The sequence below is a fragment of the Macrotis lagotis genome, chromosome 7 (genome assembly GCF_037893015.1).
Source record: "Macrotis lagotis isolate mMagLag1 chromosome 7, bilby.v1.9.chrom.fasta, whole genome shotgun sequence".
In the NCBI taxonomy this organism is placed as follows: Eukaryota; Metazoa; Chordata; class Mammalia; order Peramelemorphia; family Peramelidae; genus Macrotis; species Macrotis lagotis.
The window spans coordinates 46,809,206-46,822,252 of NC_133664.1; the positions used below are offsets into that span (position 1 = coordinate 46,809,206).

The 13,047-nt window shown below is 37.6% G+C and overlaps 1 pseudogene; it reads right to left on the bottom strand.

Annotated features, from left to right (window-relative positions):
- Positions 1–13,047, bottom strand: part of LOC141494039 (caspase-14-like) — a 49,850-nt pseudogene that overhangs the window by 7,226 nt on the left and 29,577 nt on the right.

Sequence of the window (13,047 nt, forward strand, 5' to 3'; positions counted from 1 at the left end):
GAATGAATGAATTACAAAAATCCAATGTTACTTATTGATGGGAGTAGTAGGACCAATGATGGCCTCCATGGCAAGGCCTCATCGTCCCTGGGTTGTTTTTCCTGGTAAAGGAGGTAAAGAAGAACAAAAGGAATACAACCACTAGAGAGGACTCTACAGTGATCTATACAACAGGCCATGGATATCAAATTCTATTCAGCTCAACAAACCTTGTAGAATCAATGCAATTAACAGAGAATTCATTTTCTTGAAACATAGAAAGCCTTCCCTTTACAGTAAAAGTTAAGAAAACAGTAGATTCTCTAGGTCCTTAAATAAAATTGAAAAATTTCAAAGCCTAAAAATACCACTAGAATGTAATATAATGTAATTCATTAACTCCCAGACACTTGTCCCTCAATAGAAGTACTGTGATTCTTTTATCAGGAATTTTAAAGAAAGATTTTGCTGGTCAGGTAGAAGAAAAAAGACTTCAAAAGTCAGTTACCATGATCATTTTCATAATTTTTTTAATATCCTGTTCAGCTCCTGGTCTTCCTTTCTTCATTTACATCATAAAAGCCTTACAAGCTTGGTCCATTCCTATTGGTAATAAAATTAATTATCAAAATTTAGATCCATGTATCAGAAAATATAACATCCTGGACACATAGACTCATGACTTGTCTGTTCAACTCCAGGAGTCAGTGATGAGGTTCATTTGAGAGCTCAAATCTGAAGAGCTCTCCATGGGTTAGTGGTCTGATTTTGTGTGTGTGTGTGTGTGTGTGTATGTGTGTACACACATCAAGCACTTGTATAACTAGATTCCTTTCATTTAGAAGACCCTGAAATTCTCCCTTTCTGAGTAGGGAGATACAATACAAATTACTTATTCTGAAATATGGAGAACCAGTAAAGCAGGAGCATTCTAACCACACTGGAATGGATGTGTATCAACTGAACTGCACCAACAATTAACCATCAATGTGAGGTAAGAGAAGCATTTAGTTTAAATCTATCTAGGAAAAGAGAAGCCTTGTGAAGGAACAGAAATAATAGGATCATGGAGTCCCTAGGAGCTGGATACTTCACATCATTTCTGCAAGTCAGGAGCTTTAATAAGTATCATTGGATTAGATTCAAGTTATGTCCTCAAAACTCTCCAATCCCAGAGGTTCAAATTTGGCCTCAGACACTTACTAATTGTGTGACTAAGTAGGCAAGTCACTTAACCCCAATTGCCTCACATCCAGGATCATCAGTTGTCCTGGTTCATATCTGGCCACTGGACCCAGATGACTCTGGAGGAGAAAGTGAAGCTGGGGACTTAGCACAGACTCCCCTCACTCAAATCCAATTCAGGTGCTTGACATGGCATCACTTCTCTGATGTCATGGTTTTCTTCCAGAAGGAAGGACAAACATCACTAGTAATTCCCCAGAGCGTGGCACTTAAGTCCTTGAAAAGATGTCAATGTTTCTTGCTGCCCTAAGTCAATCCAGAAGTTTGGACTCCACCAAAAGGATGGGATACAAGAAGAAGTGGAATGGGAGAGACAATAATTCTGGCATCCTTGATATTTTAGCTTTTGGGATGGAGATGGTAAGCAGGAGAGATCCTTCCTCCCATAAAGTATCAATAGACCCATTGGACACTTTCAGAAGAGGACAAATTCTCTCGTAGGGATTCTCTAGGATGATCTGGGTGACTAAGACTGAAGAGTACTGAGAGAAGCCACCATTCTATTCCCTTTTATCCTTCCCTTACTCCTTCCCCTGTCCTAGGAACTCTGGTGGGCTATGACTGCATTACTTTCAGATGGGAGAGATAAAATAATAATGAAGGGACAAAAAAGGAAATAGCTAGAAATGATGGTGGGTGCAATAAAAAGACAAAAACCACAGGATTTGGATTCAGTAGAACTGGGGTCTAGCACTTTCTGTGTCCTTGATCAAATCAGGCAAGTTTTCAACTGGTTTTCTCATCTATAAAAGGTCTACAAGAATGTTAATATCTAATACTTTTATAGCATTGTAAAATTTGGACCATACTTAAAGAGATCATCATAGTTGATCGTCACAACTCTGGAAGGCTGATGTTATTATCATCTCCATTATAAAGATAAAGAACCTGAGGCATGGAGGAAACTAAAAGCCCAAGGGTCATGCAGACAGTGTCTAAGAATGAATTTGAACTCAAGTCTTTCAGAGGTCTTCTTCAGGGCCAGAATTCTGTCCAAGCACCATCTAGCTGCCTATAATAGGAGTGGGAATAATAATTATGTTTCCTCCTTCTCTGTGTTTAAGTAACTATTGACATAATTGGATTCAATCCTTCTATACCTTAGACACCAATCTGGATACTGTAAATATGAAGATAAAGGCATGGTCCTTGCCACCAATGGAGTTCATATTCTAAAGAACTTCAACAGTTGGGGCAAAGGTGGGGCTCAGGTAGAAGAGGGCAGCTGCGATCTGAATGAAACCAGGGTTCCCATGAGGTGCAGGAAAGAGGGAGCCCCCAGGGATGGCAGTCATTCTGATGGAATGCTATTTAAGAAGAAAATCAAGCCTTCCAATGTGATTTTATTAAAGGATGTATGAAGGGGTGTAAAGATGAAATCAATTTGAAAATTTAATTTGGAGCCAGTTTTCAAAGGGCTCTAATTGCCAAACAGAGGAGTACGGTTTTTACCCTAGAGAGGACAGGAACAGGGGAGTGAAATCACATACAAATCTCCTCTTTTTTGTAGCTAGGTTAAGTAGCCAGTTCAATTGTCTGAAGATAGTTACATTATTAAGACTTAGGTTAAAAATCAAGAATTTACCAATTCAGGGCCATCATTTTCATAGGGTCTCTTCAAGTTCACCCTTAAAGGCTTTTCTATTTTCAGGAAATACAGACATAGAAAATGAATTAAGAGTAAGGTTACTTATTTATTGCTTTCCCAAATATACTTACCCTATGCCTACCCATTTTGTGAGCCTCATTCCCTCCTGTATTCTCCAGCAGATGGTTGCAACAATCATTTCCCCTCATCCTCTATCCCCTAATCTCTCCCTATTCATGGATTCCTTCCCTGCAGCCTATCAATAGACCAAATCTTTCCTACTTTCCACAAACCTTCAACTTCCCTGCTAGCTACTGTTCTCTAGCTCTCTCTCCTTTTTCTCAAACGCCTAGACTAACCTGTCTTCAATCATCACCTCTACGTCCTCTTCTCTCACTCATGCTTCAGCCCCTTGCAACCTGATTTTGGGTCTCATCACTTAACAAAAACTGCTCCCTGCAGATTTCCTAGTGACCTCTTCATGACTGATGAGCAGGATCTTTTCTCTAGCCTCATCCTTCTTTAGTCTGCAGACACTGATGACTCTTCCACCCTCTCCTCCTAGATATTCTCTTCTCAATAATATTTTGTAATTCTGGAGAAAGAGAGCATGTTTGGATGCAGTATCTACATAATACTTTTTACAAATATTATCTCATTGGATCCTCACAAAAACCCTGCAAGAAATGACATATTTTCATACCTATTTTTCAGTTGATAAAACTGAGGCAAACAGGTAAAGTGACTTCCCCAAGGTCATTCACTACTAGTAAGTTTCTGAGACTGGATTTGACTGCAGGTCCAAGGATCTATCTACTATGCCAGTAGTTACTTCGCTGGGTTTTTCTCTTTCCTAGCTGACTCCTCTTTCTCAGCATCTTTTGCTTGTCCATCATCTATATTTCTTTCTCTCTATAGTGGACATATCCCAAAGCTCTTAACTAGAAGCACTTCTCTTCTCTCCTCTTCCTCTCTAATTGGTGGATCACCACTGAGTACAGGAACGATTCTCTCATGAGGTAACTTCATTAGCTTCCATGGATTTAATCGTGGTCTTTGTGCAATGTTTCCCATATCTGGTCCTAGAATCTCTTCTCACTCCAGTCCCATATCAACAATTGTTTTTTAATTGGGCATATCCCAGATATCTCATAAAAGCTATATCCAAAGCATAACTCATTGTCTTTCCTCACAGATATACTCATTAGTCAAACTTACTTATTCAGGGTGAAGATTCTACCATCATTCTAATTATTCAATAACTTTGAAGTGATGCTCAGTGCTCCCTCCTCTAATCCAATCTGTTATCAAATGTTATCATTTCTGCCTTCATGACATCCCTTCTATATGCCCCCTTCCCTTCCACCCTGGGTCACCCTTGGCCTGTTACAACAGCGTGCTTAAATCTCCCTTTCTTAAGGCCATCCTCACACCAATACATTGCCCACAAGTCAGTCAGAATGATATTCCTAAAGTATAAATCTGACCATGTCACTTCCTTTCTCAATAAGCTCTAGGGGCTCCCCATTAACTCTAGGATAAATTATTAGACTTTATTATTTAAAGTCCTTTTTCTTCTAGAACCAACTAATCTTCACAGACCTCCCACACAGCATTTCCCTTTATGCTCCTTCCAGTTCAGCTAAATTCACCTTCCTCCTGCTTCTCATACAGAACCCTCTAGTTCTCAATGCTTTGCCAGACTAGCACATACTTTCTTCTCATTTCTGCTTCTTACAATCCTGGCTCTCTTTGAAGATTCAGTACACAGATTCATCTACACCAGGGGCTTTTCCTGATTTCTGCAGCTGCAAACACTCTACTCCCCGAATGATTGTGTATGGATTCTGATTGTATTTTTGTAATATACACTCCTAGGTATGCAAACTTCCCTCACCAGAATGGAATCTCCTTGAGAGCAGGAACTTTTTCACTCTTGTCTTTGTACCTTCAACATCTAGCACAGGGCCTGTCAGACAGTGGCTGATTAGTAAATAGTTGTTGATTGTCTTTTAAGTTGTGGATTTTTAAAAATTCTTGAAGGTTCTTTCTTGCTTTTGCCTATTTGTTGGATGCTCTATTTAAAATGTGAAGGAGGAGGGAAAAGAGAGAGGGAGCTGAAGACAGCAGAAGTAAATGCAATAAGTATTTGGGAAAGAGGGAGAATTTAAAGGGAATAGACCAGAAGAAGAAATGAATTTCATCAAGTCAGAAAAGTGCAGATAGAAGTCAGAGCCTTTTGTCCAAAAGTTTGCTTGACTATACAAACAGGAAAAAATAGACAGATAGACAGACATACAAATGAACAAACAAAGGAAAACACAAATGAATGAATAGATGAAAAAAATAGAGAGAAGTAACATTTTCTTAGAGACAAATTTAATGTTTACTCCAGCTTTCTTCAAATTGAGAAGGGGAGAGTTTAAAACTGGACTCAAATCAGCAAACATTTTTTAATTGCCTAGTATATGCCAAGTTCTGGGGTGAGGTCTAAGGATGCAAAGAAAGATAAAAGACAGCCCTTGCCCTCAAGGAGTTCACTCACATCTAATAAAGGAGACAACAGGGGAATGCTTACATACACACTAGATCTAAACTGGTCCCATTTCAGATCCCATTAAAGACAAAGCACTGGGATTATGGGGGGGTGGGAATGGACAAAGGTCTCTTATAGGAAGGAAAACTTCAGCTGACACTTAAAGGAAATCAGGAAGTGAGAATGAGGAGGGAAGAGCTGGAGGATGTGAACACATTCTGACTGAGCTCCCCCACGAATCTCTTTGCTGCTTTGACAGATAGTGTTTCAAGTTCCACAAGTTCCACAGTTTATGTGTAGCAGGAATTCATATGAGTCATCTCTTCCCAGAAAATTGGGGGTGGGGGTGAGGGTAGGGAAGAGGAGAGACATCAAATATAGGTAGATAGATAGATAGATAGATAGATAGATAGATAGATAGATAGATAGATAGACAGACAGATAATACAGGTCATAAAAAGAATAATAAAGTCCCCTGCAAAAGGTTGTCTATCCCCCACAATTTAATCCTAGTTTGATTTCAAATTTTATTTATTTGAGCCTTTTTCTCAAATGCTAAGGCAACATTTAGTTTTTTCAAAGCTGCTGAGCTGGACATCATCTGTGCAATTCCAAACTGACTAAGAATCGCCCTCTACAATATGCCTGATACAAGATCTAGTCTCCCACTGAAGATAGCCCCCGCTGCCCCCCAGGGAGGGGAAATCACATTGAAGCCCTTCATGCACTGTGGGATAGTTCTGACTATGAGGAAATTTCACATTTCATTTAGCCTAAATTGACTTTTTTTGTGACTCTCACTTCGGATGTCCTCGTTTCATTCTCTGGGATCAAACAGAACAAGGATTGGTTCCTTTTCCATATGTATTCTGATGAAATTGGATTCACTAAGTTTACTTAAACAGCTGCATCTCAAACTTGAGAATGTCTAAAGTCTGGTGTGGAAAGGGCATGTTTGGAATGAAAAGACCTGAGTTCCAATGGCACACTGGGAATCAGGTTTAACAACCAATTTAGTTAGAGATGGGGGTGATGATTATATTCAGGACTCATTTAAATTTAACCTGGATTTCTAACAATTTCTCCATCAATTTCTTAAGATTAGATAACCAACAAAGAATAAATCAAATCCTAGTTTAAAGTGTGAATGCTTGTGTGGACAATTTAACAATACTTACCTTGGGAGCATTTTTTCCATTTTTTTTACTGACATTGGACTAATGACTTGACCATTCTGATCCTCACCTGTCAAATAAAAAAGATATAATTTGTATTGTCAGGGTTGTTTTAGAAAAGTCGCTGTACAAACCAGGAAAATACTTTGAAAATATGAGCAGCTGAATGAGGGGACAAGGCTTCTCTGACTTCTTTCATCAAGGTGGAACTGCAGGATCCCACAGTGCCATGGGGCCTATGTCAGGTCTTTGCAGTAGGTTCCCATAGAGTCTGATAGCCTAACTAAGCATGCTCAGATAAGTCAGCAAGAAGTTCGTAAAACAAAGATGTTTCTCCTTAGGCATGGTGATGACTTTCAAGGGAAAAACCCTCAAAAACAAATGTGGACCAACTCCAATTTGAGTTTGGAGATATAATCAACTTCCACCTTTTCAGTTTCATCTCATGGCTTGAACCCTGTAGTACATAATAGTTGGGCTTTTCTCCCCATACTTTGCTATTCTCTCCTACCTCCTTGTTTTTGCTCCTACCTGAGATGTCTTACCTTCTGCTCCTCTTGTACTGAATTTCTATACATCTTTTAAAACCCAATCCAGATGGTTACCCAAGGGGCAGGTTGGTAAAATGTCTAGATTACTGGGCTTGGAATCAGGAAAAACTCACTTTGAATTCTGCCACTAGCAATTCTTTTTTTTTTTTTTTTTAGATTTTTCAAGGTAATGGGGTTAAGTGTCTTGCCCAAGGCCACACAGCTAGGTAATTATTAAGTGTCTGAGGTCGGATTTGAACCCAGGTACTCCTGACTCCAAGGCCTGTGCTCTATCCACTGCACCACCTAGCTTCCCCTCACCACCTAGCCACCCCCGCCACTGGCAATTCTTTACTGAGTAACCACAAGCAGGTTTTTTCAACTGACATTGAGTTTTGTTTTTTTTATTGATATTTTATTTTATTTTTCCAATAACATGTTATGAAAGTTTTTCAACATTAATCCACAAGTATTTGCATACTTTTAAGTTATATAATTTCCCTGCTCACCCCCACCCTCCAGCAACAAATAGGTGAATATTGTACAAACTCAATTTTTGTTTAACATGTTTACAAATTAGTCATTTTCTATATGAGGAATTAAGATTAAGAGAAAAGAGACAAAAACATGAGATAGGAAAAAAATACATGAGAGAAATTTTTTAAAAGTGAATGTAGATTCTATAGGGCTTTTTTGCTTTGTTTTGATTTGCTTTGCTTTTCATCCTGGATGGGGATAGCATTGTTCATAGCCCCTCTCCAGGGCTCTCCTAGCTCTCTGGATTGATGAAAGAAATTGCATCCATCAAGGTTGATCAACTCACAAGTTGTTGTTAAAGTGTACAGTGTTCTGTTGGTTCTGCTCCCTTTGCTCAGCATCAGTTCCTGTAATTCTTTCCATGCTTCTCTAGAGTCATTCAAGTTTTCTTATAGAACAATAGTACTCCATAGCATTCATATACCATAATGTGTTGAGCCATTCCCCTTTGGATGAGCATCCCCTCTATTTCCAATTCTTTGCCACTACAAAAAGAGCTACTATGAATATTTTGGAACATGTGGGACTTTTTTCTTATTTTATGATATTTTCTGGATCTAAGCCTTGTATTGGAATTGCTAGGTCAAATCAATTTTATTGCTTTTTAGCCATAGTTCCATATTGATCTCCAGAACGGTTGGACCAGTTCATAGCTCCACCAACAATGCATTAATGTGAGACTCAGTTTCTTCACATGACATAGGAAAACAATAACACCCATAGGACCCACCACTGTAAACCATATCCACACTGATATGTTTGGTCTTATACAAGAATCTATCCCCTCTCTGGTTCTTGGCACAGGCTTTCTCCCTAGGTCTATTCAGTACTTCTGTTTAATAGACTTCCTACCTTCCTTAGTTGACCAAAGTGAATCACATTTATTGCATTGGAGCTCAGAGGGTGGAGTAGGGGAAGGTCCCCTGAATTATAATACCATCTCTTCCCATCCTGATCTTCCTTTGCTAGTGTGATCTCAGAAATGACTTTGTGCATATTTGTATTTAATTTTCTGTGTCTATATTGTCTTCCCTAAAAGGTAAGCTCTCTGAAAGCAAAAGCTAAATTGGTTGTAGCTCAGTATCTCCAGTCCCTATAGCACACATATACTAATGCCTGAAGCAAGCTTGCAGAGACAGGAAAGGGCAGCTAGGTGGCACAGCAAACAGAGCACTGGTCTTGTAGTCAGGAGGAAGAGAATTTGAATCCAGCCTCAGACCTTGATTCTTACTAACTGTGTGACCTTGGGCAAGTCACTTAATCCTAATTGCCTCACATCCAGGGCTATCCCAAATCTTCCTGATTCAGATCTAGCCACTGGACCCAGATGGCTCTGGAGAAGAAAGTGAGGCTGGAGACTTAGCACAGACTCCCCTCACTCAAAATCCTTCCTTATGGACAACAAGCAGGAAGCACTTGCTTTGGGTCAAGCGCCATGCTGAGGAGTGAAGATATAAAGAGAAGAGAAGAGAATCCCTGCCCTCAAGGAGTATACATTCTAATGGGAGACACAACATACAAATGATTCTATGCAGTCCTGGAATTTATAGTAGATGCCACAAACTTGATCTATTTGGAATGTCCTGTTGGAGATCTTTCCTGTCAAGGATCCCAAAAGATCAGGGATAACTCCAGGTAGATTATAAACCCCTTCAGGGATCCAGCACCCAGTCCAGGATAGAGTTGAACCAAGGAAATCTTAGGAAAGACCTGGTAGTTTAGAATTGAAAGGGGGGGGGGGGTGTGTGGAGAGAGATGTCCCTGAATAACCTTTATGGAGCTATCAAAATGAATCTCCATTTTGGACTCAACATTTGGGCATCATGGGATTCTAAAGAAGTCCTTAGATTAGATATCAAAGAACTCAATTCTAGTCAAACTCCCCACTTACTAGCTTGACTTTGAACAAATCAAGTTACCTCTATAAGTATCAATTTTCCCATCTGGTTTCCTGTATCTCCTGATTATATCAAGTCCTACTCTTTTTTTTTTAACGGATGCTCCAAATGCCAGTCTAGGTCCCTGATCTTTAAAACTTCATCTTTCTACCTGGGTGACAGATGGGAATGAGGCAGCAAGATCATCAGGACACATGTAAACTCTGCATTCTAAAACTGCATCTGAGTTTTACTAGTGATGCAAATTGAATTGAATTGTCATTTTTTATTTTATTACCTTGGCCTACCTATGAGCAACTGGCATTTGTCCAATTATTTAGCTCTGACTTTATTTGTGACAAAAGTGTTTTGTATTTGCACTCATATTGTTTCTGGGTTTGTCTTGGCAGGTAGACTCCCAAGTGTTTCATGTTGTCTACAGTTACTTTAAAGAGACTTTCTCCTTTTCTCCCTGCTGTTGGACTTTATTGTAAATATATAGAAATGCTGATGATTTATGTAAGTTTATTTTATATCCTATTATTTTACTAAAGTTAATTGTTTCAAGGAAATTTTTAGTTGATTTTCTAGGGTTCTTCATTACCTGTTCCAATTCCTTCAATTTCTTTTTCCTTCTCTTATTGCTAAGGCTAACATTTCTAATACAATATTGAATAATAGTGGTGATAATGAGCATCCTTATTCCACCCTAATCTTATTGGGAATGCTTATACCCATTGGGAATGTTTATACCCATTACATATGATGTTTGCTGGTGGCTTTAGTTGGATACTGTTTATCATTTTAAGAAAAATTCCATTTATTCCTATGCTCTCTAGTGTTTGTAATAGGAATGGGTACTGTATTTTGCCAAAAGTTTTTTCAGTATCTTTTGAAATACTAATATGATTTCAGTTAGCTTTATTATAGATATGGTCAACTATGCTGATCACTATCCTTATATTGAACCATCCCTATATGTTCAGTATAAATTCTACCTGATCATAGTGCATTATCCAAGTGATGCTTGCTGTAATTCCTTTGTTCCTATTTTATTTAATATTTTTGCATCAATATTAATTAAGGAGGTTGATAAATAATTTTTGTTATCAGTTTTGATTCTTCTTGGTATAGGTACCACACCATATTGGTATCATAAAAAGAATTTGGCAGAAGTCCCTTTTCTAATTCTTCTAATAGTTTATATAGAATTTGATATAATTGTTCTTTAAATGTTTGTTAGAATTCACTTGTAAATCATCTGGTTTGGGAGATTTTTTTAAATTATAGAGTTCATGGATGGTTTGTTCAATTTCTTTTTCTGAATTGGGTTATTTAAATGCTTAATTTTCCCTTCTGTTAATCTGTACAAATTACATTTTGGAAATGGCAGCTAGGTGGCACAGAAAACAGCACTGGTCTTTTATTCAGGAGGATAAGAATTTGAATCCTGTCTCAGATCCTTGATTCTTACTAGCTGTGTGACTTTGGGCAAGTCACTTAATCCTAATTGCCTCACATTCAGGGCCATCCCCAATCTTCCTGATTCAGATCTAGCTACTGGACCTAGATGGCTCTGGAGAAGAAAGTGAGGCTGGTGACTTAGCGCAGACTCCCCTCACTCAAATCCAACTCATATGCTTGTCTCAGCATCACCTCCTGATTGTCATAGTCTTCTTCAAAAAATCTAGGATAATCAAAAAACATTATTTTTGTAAATATTCACTTAGATTGTCAGATTTATTGGCATGCAGCTGGTAAATAGCTCCAAATTATTTCAATATCAGTAATGAATTCACCCATTTCATTTTTGATTCTGGCAATTTGGTTTTCTTCCTTCTTTTTTTTAAATCAAATTAAGCAAAAGTTTATTTATCTTATTGTTTTTTACATAAAACTAACCCTTAGATTTGTTTATTAGATCAATATTTTTCTTACTTTCAGTTTTCTTAATTCTTTCATTTTCAGAATTTCAAATTTGGTATTTAATTGGGAATTTTTCATTTGTTCTTTTTCTAGCTTTTTAGTTGCATGCCCAATTCCTTGATCTCCTCTTTCTTTTATTCATGTAAACATTTAGAAATATAACATTTTCCCCACTAATTGCTTTTGCTATACTGCATGAGTTTTGGAATTAAGTTTCACTGTTGTCATTGTCTTGAATTAAATTGTTGATTACTTCTATTTCTACCTAAATTAAAGTACTTATTCAATACCAAACCAACCCAAACTACCAAAAAATTATTTTACGGAGTCAGACAAAATAGCAATAAAATTCATAAAGCAGCAGTCATCAAAACTGCCTGATACTGGCTAACAAATAGAATGGTGGATAAGTGGAATAGATAAGGTACAAAAGAAACAGTGGTAGATGCCTATAGTAATCTAATCATTGATAAATCCAAGGACTTCAGCTTCTTGGATAAAGAACTCATTCACTAGTGTTTCTGATAAAGTATTCATTTCAATTATATATATATATATAATAAAACAGTGAGACTTACAAGACTTACAAGAAATATTATTCTCCATGGTCAAAGGATATGAAGCAGTTTTCAGATGAAGAAATTAAAGCTATTTATGGTCTCATGAAGAAATAATCCAAATCATTATTGAATAGAGAAATGCAAATTAAAACAATTATGATATACCACATCATACCTTTCAGATTGGCTAAAATGACAAAAAAAGAAAATAATTTTCAAGAGGATGTGGGAAAATCGGGATACTAATTTACTGTGGTGGAGTTCTGAACTGGAACAACCATTCTGAAGAACAATTTGGAACTATGGCCAAAAAGACAATAAAACTGTGCATGTCCTTTGATCCATCAATACCTCTACAAGGTCCGTATCCCAGAGAGATCATAACAAAGGGGAAAAGCTTCACATGTACCAAAATATTTATAGCAACTCTTTTTTGTAGTGGCAAAGAATTGGAAATTGAAGGGATGTCCATCAGTTGGGGAATAACTGAACAAATTGTGGGATACAAATGTGATGGAATACAATTGTTCTGTAAGAAATCTTAAGCATGTGAACTTCAGAAGAACCTGGAAAGACTTGCATGAACACATGTTGAATGAAATAAGCAGAACCATGAGAACATTGTGCACATTTACAGCAATACTGTGAAGCAATCAACTATGATCAACCAATTCCTCTCGGCCATTCAGTGATCAAGGACAACCCTGAAAGACCTGTTAAAGAAAATGCCATTCATATCTAAGGAAAAAGTTGTGGAATCTGAATTCAGAACAAAGCATTCACTTTTTAAAACGGGTTTTTTCCCCCTTTCTTCTCATGGTTTTTTCCCCTTTTGATTCTTCTTTCACTACATGATTAATATGCAAATATGTTAAACAGGATTGTACATGCACAATTTATATGACTATATCTAGATCTAGATCTATAGATCTATAGATCTATAGGTCTATAGATCGATAGGTCTATAGATCTATAGATCTATAGATCTAGATATCAGATTATTCCATGCCAAGTGAAGGGGGGATGGAAGGAAGGGTGCTAGAAATATGTGGAACTCAAAAGCTTGCAAAAGGATAAAAGTTGATTTTTGCATG